Source organism: Budorcas taxicolor, chromosome 1 (assembly GCF_023091745.1).
Source record: "Budorcas taxicolor isolate Tak-1 chromosome 1, Takin1.1, whole genome shotgun sequence".
Classification (NCBI taxonomy): domain Eukaryota; kingdom Metazoa; phylum Chordata; class Mammalia; order Artiodactyla; family Bovidae; genus Budorcas; species Budorcas taxicolor.
Genome location: NC_068910.1, coordinates 89237359 through 89259274, shown reverse-complemented (window position 1 = coordinate 89259274; position 21916 = coordinate 89237359). Strand labels below are relative to the sequence as shown.

At 36.8% G+C, this 21916-nt stretch overlaps 1 protein-coding gene across 1 annotated transcript in view; it reads right to left on the bottom strand.

Moving 5' to 3' along the window:
* ROBO2 (roundabout guidance receptor 2) overlaps positions 1-21916 on the bottom strand; it is a 651843-nt gene that overhangs the window by 503239 nt on the left and 126688 nt on the right. The gene's annotated exons all lie outside the window — the stretch shown is intronic.

Sequence of the window (21916 nt, the reverse complement as noted above, 5' to 3'; positions counted from 1 at the left end):
CAAAAAATTGCTTATATATTCAGGAAGTCTAACACTTGTTTCTGCTCTACATGTGGAGATTAGTAAGTTTGTATTTTTGTTTCCAGATTTTGGTCAGATTCTCAGTCTTGAACTAGGAAACTTTACATAATAAAACTAAATAACAGTTGACCAAAATAAGATGTCATGTATTTCTGAACCAAAATTCATTCTGATCTATGGAGCAGACCAGAGTGATATAGCTTTAAAATACTTTAAAAACTGAAATACTTTAAAATACTAAAAGATTTTTAAAGTGATGAGCTTTTAAAAAGCTCAGTCATGTCCAGCTCTTTGTAACCTCCTGTACTATACATACAGCCCTTGGAATTCTCAGGCCAGAATACAGGAGTGGGTAGCCGTTCCCTTCTCCAGCGGATCTTCCAAACCCAGGGATCTAACTGGGGTATCCTACACTGCAGGTGGAGATAAAAGTGATGGTAGATGAACTACCAGGGAAGTCCCTTAAAATAATGTGGTTTATTCCTAAAGAGAAATTTTAAAAAACTTATTTGCATTGATTTGAAATCTTTTTTTTTTAATTTAAGCATCTGTGGATCTTACAAGATCCGTAAGATTTTGTCACCAGAGATAAAGAAGAATAAATTCATAAGATGAAAAAAAGTACATTTTGTTCTTATTCTATGATGCTATCCGCTTTTTGAATATTATATGTAAGATAAATACTATACACCAGATCATATTTACCTATTGACTTCTGTTATAATTTTAAAGATGTTTGAACACAATAAAATTTTATTATGAACACTAAATTTTACTTTAGAGATTTTAGGCATATGAACAAATAGTCTAAAGGTATTATTTCTTGCACCCAATCTCTGATAGTACCCAAATAATCTGTCCACACAAGCACCACAAACATATTTGCTTTATTGGGTATTGTTACTATCTCATTCATATTTAAGTGGTCAGTGTCTACCATTATTGAAGGTCCTCAGTAGTGATCACCAACATAAGACTTTCTTTATAGACTCTGGTTGAAGGAAGATCCTTTTCTCAGCTACCACTGAGGTATATGAAATTTGACCACTTCCAGTTTCTTGGAAGTCTCTTCCTTTTCATTGTTTATTATTTCTCAAATTTATTTGCACTTTTGGAATTTTCCTCTCCTGCTCCTGGTACTTCCTATCTAAATGTTAGTGTCACCGTAGACTAATTCCTCAGCCTTTCTCTCTCTTGCTCTTATTTTTTCTATCTTTCATTCTTGAAGACACCACTCTAGTGGCAGAAAGCAAAGACGAATTAAGGGGCCACTTGAGGAAGGTGAAAGAGAGTGAAAAAGCTGGCTTAAAATTCAACGTTCAAAAAACAAACATCATGGCATCTGGTCCCATCACTTCATGGCAAATAGATGGGGAAACAATGAAAACAGTGACAGAATTTATTTTTTTGGGCTCCAAAATCACTGCGGACAATGACTGCAGCCATGAAATTCAAAGACACTTGCTCCTTGGAAGAAAAGCTATGACAAACCTAGACAGCGTGTTAAAAAGCAGAGACATTACTTTGCTGACAAAGGTCCATACAATCAAAGTTATGGTTAATCCAGAAGTCATGTACAGATGTGAGATCTGGACAATAAAAGAGGATGAGTACCAAAGAATTGATGTGGTACTGGAGAAGAATTAATGTGGTACTGGAGAAGACTCTTGAGAAGCAACCCTGAATATTCAATGGAAGCACTGATGTTGAAGCTGAAGCTCCAATACTTTGGCCACCTAATGCACAGAGCTGAGTCATTGGAAAAGACCCTAATACTGGGAAAGATTGAATGCAGGAGGAGAAGGGGACAACAGAGGATGAAATGGTTGGATGGCATCACCAATTCAGTGGACATGAGTTTGAGAAAACTCTTTAAGATGGTAGGAGACAGGAAAGCCCGGTGTGCTGCAGTCTATAGGGTTGCAAAGAGTCGGGCATGACTGAGGAACTGAACAGCGATTCTTAATGATTCTACCTATTCATATGGTTTCAACTTCTGTAAACTAGATGATTACACAGGTTATATTTCTGCCTCTGATTTTTCCAATCTCTCTCTGGGTTTTCCGTTAATATATCAAGCTAGTGGGTACCAATTCAGATTCTACCAAAATTCAAATTTCCTCTTTATTTTCCAGTTTTCATTAATGATGTTTCCTTCTTCTCAGTCATCAAGTCATCTCTCTCCACCCTTGCCTCTGATCCTAAGGTCAATGACTATTACAGCTTACAAATTCCGCAAATTCTACCTAAACCAGTGTGACAAGTGTTTGTCCTTCTCTTTGCACTATCACGTTCCTGGGTCAGGCGTCATGATTTCTCATCCATACTGCTACAACAGCTTTCAAAAAATTACACATTTTATCAGTGATTCCTGTGTCAGTTTATCCTGTACTTATTAACCTGTACCTCTAAATTGTCACTTCAGGTTCAAAACTTTTGATGATTAATCACTGTGCATCTATTAAATTAAGTCAGAATTCCTCAGTCTAGAATTCAAGAACCTGTCAATATAGTTCCAATTTACATTTCTGTTCCTTATTCATGCTACTTCTCTTTAGATACTCCAGAAACAAAAAACAAATTTTGAAAACAGATTTGGAAAGTTTATAAAACTAACAGCTTTACTTAATAAACTGCAAGTGCTGTGTGGAGAGGCAGTAAGAACTGTTGTCAGGGAAAGAGTCTAGGGACAACTAAGCGCACACTTTGACTTTAACAGTGACTACTGACGCTGAAGAATTGATGCTTTTGAACTGTGGTGTTGGAGAAGACTCTTGACAGTCCCTTGGACTGCAAGGAGATCCAACCAGTCCATTCTGAAGGAGATCAGCCCTGGTTGTTCTTCGGAGGGAATGATGCTAAAGCTGAAACTCCAGTACTTTGGCCACCTCATGCGAAGAGTTGACTCATTGGAAAAGACTCTGATGCTGGGAGGGATTGGGGGCAGGAGGAGAAGAGGATGACAGAGGCTGAGATGGCTGGATGGCATCACTGACTCGATGGACGTGAGTCTGAGTGAACTCCAGGAGTTGGTGATGGACAGGGAGGCCTGGCATGCTGCGATTCATGGGGTCGCAAAGAGTCGGACCCGACTGAACTGACTGACTGACTGACTGCTTAGATGTGTGATTTCAGGCAAGTTATTTAATCTCTTTGGCTCGCTTTCCACACCTTAGGATGGGAACAGTAGTAGCACTTATCTTACAGGGCTGTAGTGATTGAAAATGTACGGGCTGTAAATACAAACTACAGAGAAGATATTATGACTCATTGTATACCTTAGCTATTACAAGTGATTTCAGGTTTTTTAATTCAGAATGACAATTAGTAGTATTTATGTTATGACAGACTTAGTATTTAAGAATATCTTTAAACACCACCACGTTAAGAAGCCCCTTTATTTTCTAAAACGAAATATAATCTTTTTAAATGAAATTCTATGTAATTTTTTCTCTTTATCCATACTCTTCTATATTTGATATGGAGGACTGTTCAGTATGTTTCTGTTTTAAGACAGAGTCAGTAAAGAGTAAAACAGATGGTTATCTGTCAGGACCAGAATGGGAGAAATGAAAACTAAATAGGTTAGTCTCAGACATATAGGAAAGCCTTAACGGAGCTGAACCAAGTAAAACATGATGAATGAAGTTCTGAAGAAAGTTTAAGATAAAGAAGAGGAAACAGAAATAAGTCACATATAAATAACTCAATGCTTCTTCATGAAATTCAGATTAAAGTTAAACTATTTAACAATGAAAGCCACAGGTAGTATGGGAGGAGAGAGCCATGAAAGTGGTATAGAAGGAATGAATGAATAAAAATTTATGAAAATAGCAAGCAGCATTGAAAGCAAAGTTGAAATGTATAAGTTCAGGTATTGCTCAATTTTAATCTATTAATCGGGGTTAATGTAACAGTTTCTGGATTGTCTAAAGAAATATTTTTCCTTTGCAAGAGTAATTTATATACTCAAAAATCCCAAAAAATTTCAGTTGTTCTCTAAGCTCAATCTCCAAAAAAGAGTAATACCAATGAATGTTCCAGCTACCATATAATAATGCTTATTTCACGTGCTAACCGGAAATGTTCAAAATCCTTCAACCTAGGGCTTCAGCAGTATGTGAACCAAGAACTTCCAGATGTTCAAGCTGGATTTAGAAAAGGCAGAGGAACCAGATATCAAATTGCCAACATCTGTTGGATCATAGAGAAAGCAAGAGAATTCTAGAAAAGCATCTACTTCTGCTTCATTGACTACACTAAAGACTTTGACTGTGTGGATCACAACAAAATGTAGAAAATTGTTAGAGACAAAAATACCAGACCACCTCACCTGCCTCCTGAGAAACATGTATGCAGGTCCAGAACCAACAATTAGAACTGGACATGGAGCATGAGACTGGTTCAAAATTAGGAACGGAGTATGTCAAGGCTGTACACTGTCACCCTCCTTATTTAACTTATATGCAGCATACAATGCTAAATGCCAGGCTGGATGGATCACAAGCTGGAATCAAGACTGCTAGGAGAAATCTCAACAACCTCAGATGTGCAGATGATTACTACGCTAATGGCAGGAAGTGAAGAGGAACTAAAGAGCCTCTTGACAAGTGTGGAAAAGGAGAGTGGAAACGCCGGCTCGAAACTCAGTATTCAACATTCTAAGATCATGACAACTGGTCCTATCACTTCATGGCAAACAGATGGGAGAAAAGTGGAAACAGTGACAGGTTTTATTTTGGGGGGCTCCAGAATTACTGTGGATGATGACTGCAGCCATGAAATTAAGATGTTTGCTCCTTGGAAGAAAAGCTATGACAAACCTAGAGAGCGTATTAAAAAGCAGAGATATCACTTTGCCAACAAAGGTCTGTATAGTCAAAGCTATGGTTTTCCCAGTAGTCATGCACGGATTTGAGAACTGGAGCATAAAGAAGGCTGAGTGCTGCAGAATTGATGCTTGTGAACTGTGGTGTTGGAGAAGACTCTTGAGAGTCTTTTGGACAGCAAGGAGATCCAACCAGAAAATCCTAAAGGAAATCAACCCTGAAGAATATTCACTGGACAGACTGATGCTGAAAATGAAGCTCCAATACTTTGGCCACCTGATGCCAAGAGCCGACTCATTGGAAAAGACACTGATGTTGAGAAAGATTGAGGGCGGGACAAGAGGGGGACAACAGAGGACAAGGTGGTTCGATGGCATCATTGACTCAATGGATATGAGTTTGAGCACACTCAGGGGGATAGTGAAAGACAGGGGAACCTGGAATCCTGCAATCTATGGGGTCTTGAAGTGTCAAACACAACTTAGAGACTGAACAACAACAACAAAGCTTGAGGCAATGCTAATTACACTGCTAATCTTTATTTAAAATCTGTAATTAGGGTTTTCATAGGAAAGCAACAATAGATTGGTTCCAAATCAGGAAAGGAGTATGTCAAGGCTGTATACTGTCATCCTGCTTATTCAACTTATATGCAGAGTACATCATATGAAATGCTGGGCTGGATGAAGCACAAGCAGGAATCAAGATTTCTGGGAGAAATATCAATAATCTCAGATATGCAGATGACATCACCCTTATGGTAGAAAGCAAAGAAGAACTAAAAAACCTCTTGATGAAAGTAAAAGAGGGGAGTGAAAAAGTTGGCTTAAAATTCAACATTCAGAAAACTAAGATCATGGCATCTGGTTCCATCACTTCATGGCAAATATATGGGGAAACAATGGAAACAGTGACTGACTTTATTTTGGGGGGCTCCAAAATCACTGCAGATGGTGACTGCAGCTGTGAAATTAAAAGACACTTGCTCCTTGGAAGAAAAGCTATGACCAAACTAGACAGCATATTAAAAGGCAGAAACATTACGTTGCTGACAAAGGCCAGTCTAGTCAAAGCTATGGTTTTTTCAGTAGTCATGTATGGATGTGAGAGTTGGATTATAAAGAAGGCTGAGCACTGAAGAATTGATGCTTTTCAACTGTGGTGTTGGAGAAGACTCTTGAAAGTCCCTTGGACTGCAAAGAAATCAAACCAGTCCATCCTAAAGAAATCAATCCTGAATATTGACTGAAAGAACTGATGCTGAAGCTGAAACTCCAATACTTTGGCACCTGATGTATAGAACTGACTCACTGGAAAAGACCCTGAAGGTGGGAAAGATTGAAGGCAGGAGGAGACAGGGACAACAGAGGATGAGACGGTTGGATGGTATCCCCAACTAGATGGACATGAGTTTGAGCAAGTTCCAGCAGTTGGTGATGGACAAGGAATTTTGGAGTGGGGCATTCCATGTGGGTCACAAAGAGCTGGACACAACTGAGCAACTGAACTGATCTAGTCAAGCAAAGGCATGGAGACGGGACATCCATGACCCAGTTAATATCTCAGTTGAAAGGTGTCATTTTTTATAAACTTATCTAGTATAGGAAATCTAACTGGAGGATAGAATTTTTCTCATTAGAAAAAAAGTGAGTGACAAGAAATGAAGAGTTAGGAAATCAGTTTTTAGGATTATGGTTATTCCATTTATTTTCACCCTTTTTTATTCTTTTGGGTAATAAGTAACAACCATGTGAAAAATCCAGGATGCATTACAGACAACTTCTAGGATGCCTATGGCATTGTATATCACAGTGAGAAGATGTGGTATGCCAGATGGTAGGTGTTTGAAATCAAGAGCAATTTTCCCTTATGGTCAATTCTAAAAAAAAAACCAAAGGTTGTAATTTCAAATCTCAAGAGAATAGGGGAGCTAATATTACCTCTTTATAACCATTGGATCTTTTAAAACCCTTATGTATAATACCTTCCAAAACACAATATGCATTCCTAACTAATTAAAATTTTTGAAATACTTAATATAAATAATGCTTTAGGATAAATTTATGTAATAGATACATATCTTCTATTTTAAAAAATAACAATGGCAAGCCTGTGTTAGATGCTACATATGTATATGCTTCATGATTTCCCTGTTTATGAAAACTCCTTGGAATGGGCATTCTTCATTCCTATTTTACAAACGAGGAAACCAAGGGTCATAAAAGTTAAGTAACTTGAAGAAGAATATATAAGTATTGTGTGGCTAGGCAAAGCCTCTCAGACCCCAACTCTGAGTCTTGACATCCTGCATGTGAAGGGGAAAACCTAATTAGGATCAAAGAAACCCTAATGTTAAGATCACTTCTTATTTTTATCAAAATATAGTTGCCAAATTGTCAATTTGGAAAAATAATAAACTTTTTGTGAAATATGAGTGCTCTCTGGGGTAAAAATATAAAATACATCAAGTTTTATAAATAAATATTTGATCATCATTTTTCAAACCAAACTTCTAAATGATATATAATTATAGTTGGTAATATGTTGTTAATATGTTACCAGTACTTAAAATTTTCCTACATTTTCTTCTAAATAGCTCTTCTTTCTTTACTAACTGTTCCTAAATTTCCAAAGTCTTTAAAGTTATGAGCCAATCCTTTCTACACAAGCATGGTTCTTCCAAGGTGTTGACTCTGCCTTGTTACTTTACCTTGTCCATCTACCTGACATCTCTACTCCATTCAGAGTTTGTTGAATACAAACATTCTCTAGATTAATGGCTAATTTATTATTTGCCTTGCAAATGTTTATCTGCTGGGAAATGGGATAACTATTTCAGTTCGGACAAGTAGGAGGGCCACTACTCTAGGCCTGATGGAATGGCCAGTTGATGGCATCCCGGAGGACCTGGGCCCTGCCTTGGTTTTCTGAGACAATCTTCTGGAAAGCTAAGTATCTATTTTTAATGAGTGCAATGGAAAGTCAGTTAGCTAGTGGTTTATGGGAGGAAATTAATGATAACCTTCATACAGCATTTTACAAGCCCAATCACAAATAACCTGCATATGTAATCACTTGGAAATATTGTAACCTACTTATTTAAAATAAAAGGATACCCCTAAATCAAATATTTAACTATGTATTTACCAAACTCAAAAACAGCATCACCAAAAACACTTAAAAAACACACCCACATATATAAATATTTAATATCTTAAAACAAAAGCCAAAATGGACAAATATGAAAATGTTAACAATGTTTTCCACTAAACGATAGGTGATTTCTATTACTTGCATTGGTTAATATTGTCAAACTGTGTACTAAAAATAAAAACTTTAAAATTACATATATGGTATTCAAGAAAACATTTCTCACGAGGAAAAAACAGATCTGATGTAAGTCACGAATGCCACACAGATTATAGAAGATCAACATCACATATAAAATTATTTTTTTATCTCTGTAGTGAGCAATTCTGTGGAAAGCAATCTCATGAGACAACTGAGTACATGCCTTGGAAGTATTCCCAGTGTATCCTTCTTGTTGGGTAGCAGACAAAAATCTGTTTTGCTATGTATGTACAGATATTTTCACTCTGATGCTAAGAAAATCTAGAGTGGGGGAAGATATCTAATTCCTTCAAGATAAATACTCTTAAGTTTGACCATGTAAAACTAAACCATGACTATTTGCAAACATTAAAATTCCAGCAGAATATGACAAATTCATAGATTGGATTAATGAAATATTTGATTCATTGGGGTATAATTTTATAAATGGCATTTATGAACTAACACAAAGAAATTTCTCCTGCTGAGAAAGAAATACACCTAACTGCCAATTCTGATGTTTCAAGGAGTCTGACTAATTTAGGTGTTGCTTTCTCTGAAACAGAAGATAGACACTGGAAAGCGTTCCTTTTATTCAAATTTATTTGAAATTATTAAATAATAAAACAGAAAGAAACAGAAAATGTGAAAACTTTAAAACTTTTAAAACTTTTTAAAGTTTGGTAAATCCACACATGTACTACAATATTCCACATTTTAAATGATGCCTTTCCCCTAAAGTGATGGAGTTGAGTGTCTCATCCTGATATTTATTGAGTAAAATTCATTAGTTGTTCACTGGCTGTCCTCATTAGCATGAGCGCTGGAGGGAAAGTTCCAAAAGTTACCTTAACTCTTGAGGAAACATAAGACAATGTAATCATTTCTGTAAAGATTTTCAAGCCAACCTGAATTCTCCAAAGTCTATTTTAATTAGAAAAAAGAGTAAGAAAAAAGAAAAAAAAACTTTAAAGCTTTGTTCTGATATTAACTCTCAAAGAGAAATAATGCTAACAACTAACACTATCCCCCTAAAATCTATCCCATGTTTATTTTTTTAAGTGGGATGAAGTCGGCTCCATGTTTCTTTAGTAAGTAAAGGCAATGTGCTGGGCTCTGTTATTCAGACATCATATATGTAACCAGTCCTGACAACTGCTGATTATATCTTTTTTACAGAGTGTTTTCCTCCTTTTTTGTTTGCCAGTTATATCCTCCAGTGTATATGCCAATGCAGGCAATGTCCCATCACCAGTAATTGTCACTAGGCTGTCTGTCAGTGACGAGGAGAAAAGGGTGACAGCCTTGACATCCCACCAATCACCCCCCTGGAAAATTGATATTGTCCTTCCCAGTAAACAACAGCTCGAGAATCGACCAGTCCCGCTGGCACATCCCCGAACAATCAGCTTCCATTAAGGACAGAAGCCACACATTTATCCCAGCACAGTCCAATCAATAGGAAACTGACTTTTTCTGTCCCTTTTAAGAACCCTCTACTTGTATTTTGCACTTAATACCCTCCAATTACAAACGCCTTGCGGTCCTTGTTTGCATCACTAGAATTCACAATAAGATTTAAAATATACACTTGGGAGGGGATACAGTAATCCCCACCTGTAATGGACATTTTATTTTTAATATGATTAAGATGCAAACATTGAAAAGAAAAACTTGTGCTCCTTTAAATTTGTGACTTGCCAAATTTGTGCAAACATTTTCCATTACCTCTCTCTAAAGGCTAAGGAACTCCATTATGTCATCTACATATAAACAAATGAGGACAAAATAAAAACAGATTAATAGTACAGTTGATTCAGATGTGGCTTTCTAGTAAAGTGATATGTGTATCACAGAGAAGATACCTATTTTTAATAGAAATAAATAACCAACGGTTATTGACTTAATAGTGATGGTTCCAGTCTGGTGATGTTAAAGTCCTTTTCCCCAACGTACAGATTCATACAGGTTCTTATTATTTAAAATGCTCTGAAATATTAGTTATAAAACCATTAAATGCAATATGGGAACAGTGATTACACCTACATATTCAGACATTTACTTTTTTTTCTTTTTTTTTTTACAAAAAAGCATGCCTATTGGGTTATGCTTAGTTGTATGCTCAATGACTACACAGAATTCAAAGTTTTTAGGTCATAAATTTAAAAACTGCCTTGTCCATATGACAGTGATTTTATAATACATGGGCAGCCACCCAGAAAATACCACCTAGGCAGAATATGAGAGTGGATAAAAAAAAAAAGATAGCCTTCAGCTACAGTGACAGAGAATGCACACTCTTTAAAAGGTGACAGGTGTCAGCTCTGGAGGGAAGACAGTGGCTAAAGAATCATGCCGGAACACTCACTGGCTGATTTATGAAGCTTCCCTGGTGTCAGCCTGGGAGCATGATGCGATGCTCTCTATTTCTGGACCAGAGTTAGGTACAAAGGAAGGAACCAGTCAAGGGAAGCCCACCACCTTCAGATCCCATCTCACCCCCCCAGAGCCTCCGGGAGGACCACAGTCGGGAGGCCTCTGCCCAACCACCAGCCCCTTTGTGGGGAACTATGCCCGTTTCCATTGTAATCTCTAACCTTGTGGAACACTTTTAACTCCTGAACTACCTTCTTAGAGTGACCTTTATCTCGAGAATAAAAAAAAAAAAAGAAGGGAAAAAAAGGCAAACATCAAGGCAGTTATTACTAAAGCAAGTTTGTAGTTTAAGCACTCATAGATAGAAGTCTTCACTGAAACAGTGTGGGTAAGTAGGTTTGATATACAGGTAGCACTGTAATTTTCAAAAGCAATCTTCATAAAATTCCAACTATCTATTTGTTTGAATTCTATGTAACATGAAATTTTTTATTAATATTAATGAAAACATTCTTTTGAGGAGTTTAAATCCAATGTTGATTCACGTTAAAGATGTTTTACAAACAACTTAGCAAGTCAGGATGTCTTATGATCTCTTTTTATTTTGTTTTCATTTAGAGCTTCTGTCTGGTAAATAAAAATAAGGGACTACTAAAGTTTGATACATTTGAAGACTAAAAACAGAACAGAGGGCTTTTTCAGTCATAGATATATACAACATCCCAATAGGAACAGTTGTGTCCGAATCTTTGCGACCTTTTGGACTACAGCCCGCTAGGCTCCTCTGTACATGGGATTTCCCAGACAAGAATACTTGAGTGGGTTGCCATTTCCGCCTCCAGGGGATTTTCCCAACCTAGGAACTGAACCTGCTTCTCCCATATCTCCTGCAGGAAGATTTTTTTTTTTTAACCTGTTGAGTGATTGGGGAAGCTAGATAAGACAATCATTGGACAAAAAAACATTTCTCTCAACCTGGGAGAAAATAATAGCCTAGTTGAGAGAAGGTCAGTTTGCACACTTCAGCACCAAAATTTGGCCTCCCCAGAGATAGATACTGTAGTTCTTCAAGGTGACATGAGCAGGACTTCACATAGAAAGAAGTAGAGGGTGCCGTCTGTGAGAGTGAAATGGACTAAATTTGTTCAATCAATCATTAAAACGTTCCCTGATGGAACAGACTTTTCCTTTGCTTTAAATCCCTTACTATGAATTATATGAGGAAATGGCAACCTACTCCAGTATTCTTGCCTGGAAAATACCATGGGCAGAGGAGCCTTGTAGGCTACAGTCCATTGGATCACAAAGAGTCAGACATGACTGAGCAACTGAGCACACACATTGCTTATGTATTTACTAGGTGACAGGGCAAAAATTACAACTGAATGGCATCTCATGTAAAAAGATAATGTTCTAATAAAAGGACAAGCAAGCAAAATTATAATGTGAATAAACACATCCCTATGAGAATTAGAGTGTGGAATGTAACCATGTCCAATCTACCATTGTCTAGGTCTCAAGTGTGAAGGAAATGGAAAGAAATATCAAAAGTTACATCAGACTGGATATTTCCTATTACTCCTGCTAGTCTTTAAAGCTATGACTTCACATATGTAATTGAGTAGACAAATATTCCCCATGAAGGCCAGATTAACTCCATTAAAAGATTTACATAGTGAAATTCCTTTCAACTATACAAAGTCATGATATTTTCCTTCATAATCAAATTTCATGAGACCAAGACTAACATAGAGTCTAAGAACATTACTGATTACACAGCCATTCTGCCAGTGACTTAATCTTGTATTTAGGGGCAGGACATATGTTGAGCAAAATGTTCGCAATGCTTATTATCATGGAGGTGCAGGTATAATGATGAAATGCCAAGTCACTGGGGACTTACTGCACCCTCATTCTTACTAAACAGACAGAATCAATACCTTAATGGGGATGTTTGGAACCTTATGAGAAACAAATTGGCACATTACAACACGTTTTTCAGGCTAAGCATTCAGTTCATTTCCTTTTCTCATTTGAATTACTAATTTCACTTCTATGATCAAGAAAAAGACAAGATTTCATTTACAGGATCAGAGTTTGGCCATGTTAATGTTTTATAAGGAATAATAAAGTTAATGCAGCAGAGAAACATCCTGTCTCCTCCTCTGTTGACAGATAATTAAAAATCAGGTTCCATATTCCAATAATTCTGCTGGAAGTGGCATAGGACCTCCCATAAAAATATGAGAAAATTATTACATGAGAAGATTCCAGGGCTAATATGTATGCTAAAAATGTTTAAAATACAAAACTATAGTATAATATCACAACCAGGATATTGACATCCACATACCATTTTATCTATATATGGTTCTATATTCGGGTGGATTTCCTTTATCAAACTCTTTCTATACAGTGGGGAGTTAATCTAATGGATTGAAATATATTCATCCTAAGAAGAGGATCTATGAGTACATGAATATATCTTTATTGGTCTATGGTATGTCTGCCTAGTTATCCATTCATCCTTCAAGAGAAACCATTTTTGACTATTTCAGAAATAAATTTTAAGTAACAGTAAGATATTTAGTTAAACTATTTTAAGCCTTGCAAATTCAACATAGTAATTTTCTCAAGCTCTTATATTGTGCCCCAGATCATGTCTAAGTATAAGGTGTAAGTTGTTAGGAAAACAGAGCTGTCAGTCAACTTGAGAAAACAGACGTTAAACAAATGAACATGCAGATATGATTTCAAATTGTGATAAATACTATAACACGAAATGACAGAGTGCTATAATAGCAGGAGGACCCTAAAAAGATGCCAGCAAGTATAGCTGACTTCTATGATTAAGGAATTTTGAAATATAAAGCATTGTGAAATGAATGGCCTAGAACACAACAGTGTTTATCGTCAGATTATTGGAATCTCTGTAGGTTAACGGTTTAATTATTAGCAAGATTACTGTCAGAATCAGTTAGGTCCTGCCTTACAACAAAGATTAATTCTCACTCAAAGATATTTGGGGGCAATTTATATACTATAAAATAACATTAGTATTATCTACGTATGGGTTCTTTATTCCTACAGCATGTCTAGACAGCAAGAGGAATGTCTTGGTTATATATACATTTTTTGGAGCCAGTGAACATCATTGATATCGGAAAGTGTAAAAAAGTCATTCAGATTCCAAAGAAGCAAAATTTGTAACGCCAATTTTACAGAAATTTCCAAAGTCCTAAACCAGAGAATTGTAAGTATCTCTCACCTCTAGTGCCAAACCTCATCATTCCTCCCACTCCTACATTCCTTGCCACCTCTCCTAGCCAAAAATTCTTTAATCCTTTGTAGGCTTATTAGAGAAAAAGGGAAGTGCATACCTTTTATAAAGGATGAGCTATTTAATTCATATAAAAGGGAAGCTGTTTTAATGTTCCACACCGTTTAATCAGGGAGAGAGTCACACACAGGCAGGTGGATAGTGTTTGCATTAGCAACGTTTCAAGAATTCAATAAGACAGGACATGTGGGAATAAGATGCTACTTCCTGGGTTCTGCCAATGGAAACACTGTTGCTTGTCTACTTAAAATTTATTTTAATTATATGCAGAAGACAATGGCTTTTTCCCCAACACAATACTTTTATTTTCATTCATTGTATGGAGGCTATCTAAATGCATAAGGTCAATATTTGTTAAGCCATATATTATTTTAATATCCATCTTCCAATTAAAATTGCATATTTAAAGCCTCCAAGATTTTTAAAACTTTAACTGTGAAAAAAAATATAGAGTACAAACACATTTTGTGTTGCTATTACATGGTATGGACACAGTGTTTATTCTTAAGATGTTATATTTTTCTTTTTTATCTATTATAGTTCACAGAGGATATTTTCTGCTATACCCTGCTTTTTTTTTTTTTTTAACACTGGAGAGTTATGACTTAAGGACGTTTGCTAATGTTCCAAGTTAAAACTCTGATGGTCTTATACACTGAATTTGAGAAGAGATGGATTGTATCTATATCTTCCTTAAAAGAGATCATTTTTAAATGTATTTTTGGTATTACCGAATTTGCAATAGAGAAGTACTAATTGGAGGAGGGCACAGCAACCTACTGCAGTATTCTTGCCTGGAGAATCTCATGGACACAAGAGCCTGGCAGGCTGTAATCCATAAGGTGGCACAGAGTTGGACATGACTGAAGCGACTTAGCATGCATGCATACAATCCTACGTCATATTTAGACCACGACTCTGTAATGTCACTTGGATGAAGCTATTAATCTGAATATGACATGGATTATGGAATATTCTTGCTTAGAAAGGAAGCTACGCATTTTAATAAGAAAACATGACAATAGAGAATGGGGCAAGAGAGAAGAGAAAGGAGGTAGAATGCAGTAAGGGAAATTAAATGGTAAGAGAGACAAAGAGAAGAAGATACATGTAACTGAATGAAAGCTAAGAAATTTTCAAACCGAATTTTTCATTTCTAAATCTTATTTCCTTAAGGGGTACCAAAAATAGAATATCTTTGGGCTATTTTTCAGAAAATAAAAATAAGTTGCTATGGAATCATTCTCTAAATAAGCAAAGTTCAACTACTTTACTTCTGTCATATTAACACACAATTGTAAGATGATGAGGTATGGCTCTGAAATGGAAAATAATTTAAAATCCCCTACCTTATGTTTAGTGTCAATTAAATATCATACACACATATTTGTCCTTAATAAAGAGTTGAAATTTTGCCTGAAGAGTGGTCCCCAAGAATGTATAATACTACAGTAAATTAACAGTAGTCAAAAGAAGCACCAGAGTCAAATGAAGGTTATATTTGAATAGTCTTGGCTCCATATGCAAATGAAGCTTTATAAAAATGATGCTGAGGTTGCATTTTATGGAAGACAGAACTCTGTATTATAGATGCAAAAATCCAATTCCAAACACATAATTATTATTACATTCATAATGTGTTTTTCTCAACACCTAAACAAACAACTAAAACCCCTGGGGACTGAGATGCCCTAGGCAGTCATGCTCCACTGGCTCCCGCTTTCTGAGAAGTGCAGGCCATGAAGCTTACAGGGAGGGAGGGCTGTAATTAGCAGCTTCTTCCAACCCACTGGAGTACTCCTTTTACCTATCTGTGAAACCAGTTAACCATTCAGTCATAAAGGATGTTTTAATAATACTTTACATATTCTAATTCTATAGAAAATTGGAGAAGTTATCATAGCAATAAATTATTCTTCAGCAGCCCAAACTCACAGCACAATCCATTCAAATTCAACATACAGTTTCATATTCAAGTTCTACTTATTAGTTTAAAATTACAGTATCAGTATTTGTCTAGGTCAGTCTGTAACTCCTGATTAATTACATGCCAAGAATGCAGTAATTATATGCTCAGTGTCTAATCTGAAGTAGCAGTAATAAAACTGTAGTTCAAATGTAATGTTCTGTACCTCTTATTGGTAACCATTCATATAAAGTGTATGGTATGTCCCCCAGATACTCTAAACAGTTTCATCCTAATTACTGACGTATATTGCATACATCAGTAAGTATACAAAATTACTCAGGTAAGTAAATAACTCGATTTCTCTCTTTTTTTCACTGCATCAATATCATCTTTTGGATCTACATTATTAAATAAGTATATTTAAATGGTTAATGCATCCAGTGCACTATCCCAATGAAAATATTTCAAGATGATGTAAACAGAATAGCATTAATCCATTTACAGAAAGTTTCATAGTTTGTAGGAAAAAGTATTTTCCAAGACAAACTTTGTAACAATAACTCTTATTATTTTCAAATGTGTTAAAATTTTGGAAACTTTTTGTCTCCTTCATACATTTGTTGTTCAGTTGCTAAGTCATGTCGGATTCTTTGCTTCCCCATGAACTGTAGCCTGCCAGGCTTCCCTGTACTTCACTATCTCCCTGAGTTTGCTCAAACTCATGTCCATTGAGTCAGTGATGCCATCCAACCATCTCATCCTCTGTCGCCCCCTTCTCGTCTTGCATCTTTTCTAGCATCAGAGTCTTTTCCAATTAGTTGGCTCTTTGCATCAGGTTTCCAAAGTATTGGAGCTTCAGCTTCAGCACCAGGACTTCCAACGAATATTTACACATAAAATGCTACTAAATGTAAAAGGTTTTTTCTAATCACTGGGTAAGCGCATGTCTATTTATTCAGGAAATAAATATGCTTTATATAATATGACATTGGAAAGAATGCCTTTGTGCTTGCCCTCCACAATTACTATTAAGATAAAAAGCATCAGAGAAAGTGTAATTCATGTTCTGTTGAAATAAACAGACACATGCAGAAATCTGTTAGCTCTGGTAAGTCTACATTTTTTTCTCTGTCTCTGTCTCCCTTCTTTTTTTTCTGCAGCTAACTCTCAGAATAATAAAGAGGTGGAGAGATAATTTCAGAAGAAACCAAGACTTGCCATAACATATCACTGGCATCAAATGTTTACCTACTTAATTCCATGACTGAAGAAACTTAAAATACACAGGGTAGGATTAAATACCAGAAACTTGATCTGTACCCTATCAGTTCTCTCAGTTTTCAGCTGAGCCCAAGTAGGACTATTTGTTCTAAAATATGATTTATTTAACTTACACACTTCCACGATTTCATATATTTATATAAGTTACTCTGAATTTTACATTATTATTAAACTATCCAAGTTTGGTCACAGATGGTGGAGAAATATTCTGATTTTTTTATCTTTTGGTTTGAAACAGGTAGACACATTTTATTTTTATTTTCCAGACAATACTAAACAAACCACCAACTCTACTTTACAGGTGCCACTGATGACTAAAGAAGAGAAAGTACTGAATGTAAGTTATATTAACCATGCATTCGCCATAGGGAAAATCCACTAGGGAAGAACTATGCAAGGATCGCTGCCAAGTCTGCATTAGGAAAAGGAGGGAACTTGCTAAAACACCCCCTAGTGCAATAGCTGGGAAATTCATTACTAAACGTAGTGATCATCTTGCAAAAGTACCAGCAGATTGCACACATTACCGCCTGCCGATTGAAGTGGGAATAACTAAAAGAAAAAGGGTAATGACGGTCGGGGGAAATTGAATTTTCATGGCACTCATCTTCTGTGTCATTCTATTTGCATGAGAACAATGTTTGCCACAGACATTACAGGACCCTAATGAGAACAGGAGGCTCTCCCATGGGCAGGCGCCAGGGTGGGTGTTGATGAAACCAATCTATCAATGAGGTTTTAAAAGGTGGAATAGTCCTTGCCTTGCTCAGAGCCCAGGTGGGTGGGCCTTCCATCTGAGGAGAGAAGAAATTAAGAATGATGACTTGAGAGAGTTCAAAGTACACTCGCCTCTCTGTCAGCTGGTCCTTAATGATAACGTACTACTGCTTTCCTTAAAGACCTTCATGTCTTATTCAGGGTAAATGGTGAAAATGTGGCATTTTAGAACCCATGATGTGTTTTCCTATTGATGCTGTCAGTGCGACCGGCCGCTAAAGGAAGAGTTGTTTGTCAGTTCCCATTCTCTTCCATGATTCATCAAACAGTGGCAGTTCAGGCATGCAGGATCAGAAGAGGAATAAATAACTTAACAGCTCCATACTGAACACTCACATATTTTATTAAGCTGCCACCAACCCCGGGGGCACTTCAGCATGTCAGAAGACAAACTCTTCTAGGGGAGTCTCTGAGCACATACTTTTAGTTACAAGCTACTACCTGCCTCGAGTATTTATTATAGAAATATGAAAGTATCTTTCATGTTGAGAAGGCAAAAGATGCATTTTATCCCTTGGCCCTATTCTTTATGTCACGAGTAAACCAGTAATGATATTCATTATTAATATGTTCAATTTGCAAACCACGTTTTCTCAGAAGAATACAACTCAGTCTCCCCAATTACATACATTAAGTTATCTCACATAGTGAGCTGTCTGTTTTTCACATACTGAACTACATTAGTGTCTGAGTGCTATCTCTCTAAATCATAGCTATTTAAGAGCAAGTAATAGTTTTCAAACATCGATAGCAGGGGCCATTCCCACCCACATAGGCTGGAGAGACCATAGAGAAAGGTTCCAGTTATCACCTTTGGTTATCACCAAGATCTACTCAATTTCTGAAACAGGGTTTGCTGGATCCTGGCATGTGTTCAATTCACACACTGAATGTTACCAATTTAAATCTTCTTTAGTTCACACCATTAACCTTTTTCACCCCAGGGTCAGTCTGCAGGAAAACAACACATAACTATAATTTCAGTGACTGTATTTACAGCCTAGGCAACTTAAATGAGATTAATTGTATATGAGAATTTTTAGTTGTATTTCGTATGTCTCCTTTATCTTATATATCAAACAACTGAATCACAAAGCCTCAGCTAAAGGCAAGGCCAATCACGGCTACATTTCAGGATTTCCCTGCGTACTGTGACTGCCTCTCTCCCGCAACTCTTTTAAGAATTTAAGTAAATGCATACTCACTGAAATTTAATATCTAAGTAGCAGCAATGTTTATTTCCTAGAACCAAATAAAGTTAATCTCTAACATAGAAACAAATTGCATCCCCAAAGCTCATCCAGAGTTGGTTTTAGAACACAGAACACAATTCCTCATAAGCAAAGCATGTATGCATACATGCTAAGCAACTTCACTTGTGTCTGGCCCTTTGCAACTCTATGGAGTATAGCTCACCACGCTCCTCTGTCCATGGGATTTTCCAAGCAAGCATTCTGGAGTGGGTTGCCATCCCTCCTTCAGGGGATATTCCATAAGCAACAGTTTACTTCAATCTACAGTATAGTGAAGTGAGAATGTTCAAATCAACTCAAGACCAGCATGCCAAAAACCAAGGAGTGCACAGCTTCTTCACTTCTTACCAATTGCTAACAATTCCCACTTCTTGGATTCCAACAGCTTTCAAGTTTACCTTATTCCTTTCATGATAGTAGAGCAAAAGTATAAAAAGAACTACTTTGCAATCACACAAAAGGCAAGAGAATTCCCTTCCAACTATAAACTTGTTATGTTTCTTTCTTTGGCAATCCAATCTGGGAACTAGAGAATCACTGAGCTCCCATAATGAAATTAAATAAAACTTTTAGCACAGGACATCAAAGTTACAAAGCAGACGCTTTAACCTCTGAGCCACCAGGGAAGCCCAAAGTTAAACACAGATTATAGCAAGAACATTCCAGTCTTGGACATTTGAACCTTTCAGGTATATGTTACCCTGAATTTAATTGGGAATGCTAACTGTTACGGATTCTCAGGTGGCACTAAGGTAAAGAAACTGCTGGAGACACGAGACACAGGTTCGATCCCTGGGTCACAAAGATCCCCTAGAGGAGGTCATGGCAACCCACTCCAGTATTCTTGCCTGGAGAATCCCATGAACAGAGCAGCCTGGTGGGCTATGGCCCAGGGGGTCAAAAAGAGTCAGACATGTTTGAGAACAGCACAACACATGGTAACCATACTTTGAGAATTACTGTAATGAAGAAAGAGCACATACATTAGAAACATAAGTACTCTATTCAGATCATAGGCTTTTTAACTCAGTAGTTTACTTAATCCTTACAAGTACTAATGAATTAATAAAAAGGAACACGAGATACCAGCACAAAGTTGTGAGGATTAAATGAAGTATTATAAACTAAAAAGCCTGTGATATTACAGGAACTTAATAAGTTTGTTGCACAAACACTACTGAAATCTCTGAAAAAAATCTTATAAAATCTCCCAACAACCTGCAATACATAGAATTTTTTCCACTGAATTTCTAATAAATGATTTGTGTGACAACTGACCTAACTAATAATAATTTCCCAATGCCATAGGTACATGAGTACATTTAAAATTCAACCAGGCAGTGAATACTAAAGCAGTTGACATTTAGGGTGCAACTGAATTGGCAACTGGTATCAGTTGCCATCAATTTAACTGCCATCAATATAAACAGGGAAAATATGCAAAATTATTTATCTGTATAAAGATATAATCTTACCTTATTTAACATGATCTCAAATCACATCAGATCTGACTGCATCTCCAGGGCATCTTCTAGTCTATATCAACCATCTCCCAGCTCCTTCCAGATGAGAGCCTACCCTTACTTTCTCAATCAATCCAAAAGGACACATTGAGTCTACCTGGATAACTCAAGTTAATCTCCCTATCTTAAGGGCAGCTTAATCAGCAACCTTAATTCTTTTTTATTTATTTTTAATATAAATTTATTTAATTGGAGGCTAAGTACAATATTGTATTGGTTTTTCCATACATCAACATGAATTCACCATGGGTGTACACGTGTTCCCCATCCTCTCACCTCCCTCCCCATCCCATCCCTCTGGGGCATCCCAGTGCACCAGCCCCGAGCATCCTGTATCATGCATTGAACCTGGACTGGCAATTTATTTCACATATGATATTATACATGTTTCAATGCCATTCTCTCAAATCCCACCCTTGCCCTCTCCCACAGAGTCCAAAAGACTGTTCTATACATCTGTGTCTCTTTTGCTGTCTCTCATACACGTTATCCTTAACATCTTTCTAAATCCTATATATATGCGTTAGTACACTGTATTGGTGTTTTTCCTTCTGGCTTACTTCACTTTGTATAATAGGCTCCAGTTTCATCCACCTCATTAGAACTGATTCAAATGTATTCTTTTTAATGGCTGAGTAATACTCCATTGTGTATATGTACCACAGCTTTCTTATCCATCCCTCTGCTGATGGACATCTAGGTTGCTTCCATATCCTGGCTATTATAAACACTGCTGCGATGAACACTGGGGTACATGTGTCTCTTTCAATTCTGGTTTCCTCGGTGTGTATGCCCAGCAGTGGGATTGCAGGGTCATATGGCAGTTCTATTTCCAGTTTTTAAAGGTTTCTCCACACTGTTCTCCATAGTGGCTGTACTAGTTTGCATTTCCACCAACAGTGTAAGAGGGTTCCCTTTTCTCTGCACCCTCTCCAGCATTTATTGCTTGTAGACTTTTGGATAGCAGCCATTCTGACTGGTGTGAAATGGTGCCTCATTGTGGTTTTGATTTGCATTTCTCTGATAATGACTGATGTTGAGCATCTTTTCATGTGTTGGTTAGTCATCTGTATGTCTTCTTTGGAGAAATGTCTGTTTAGTTCTTTGGCCCATTTTTTGATTGGGTTGTTTATTTTTTTGGAATTGAGCTGCAGGAGTTGCTTGTATATTTTTGAGATTAATTCTTTGTCAGAGCAAACTTAATTCTATGTACAAACTTAATTCCCCACTTGCCATGTAACCGAACATGTTCACGCTTCAGGAGATGAGGACATGCT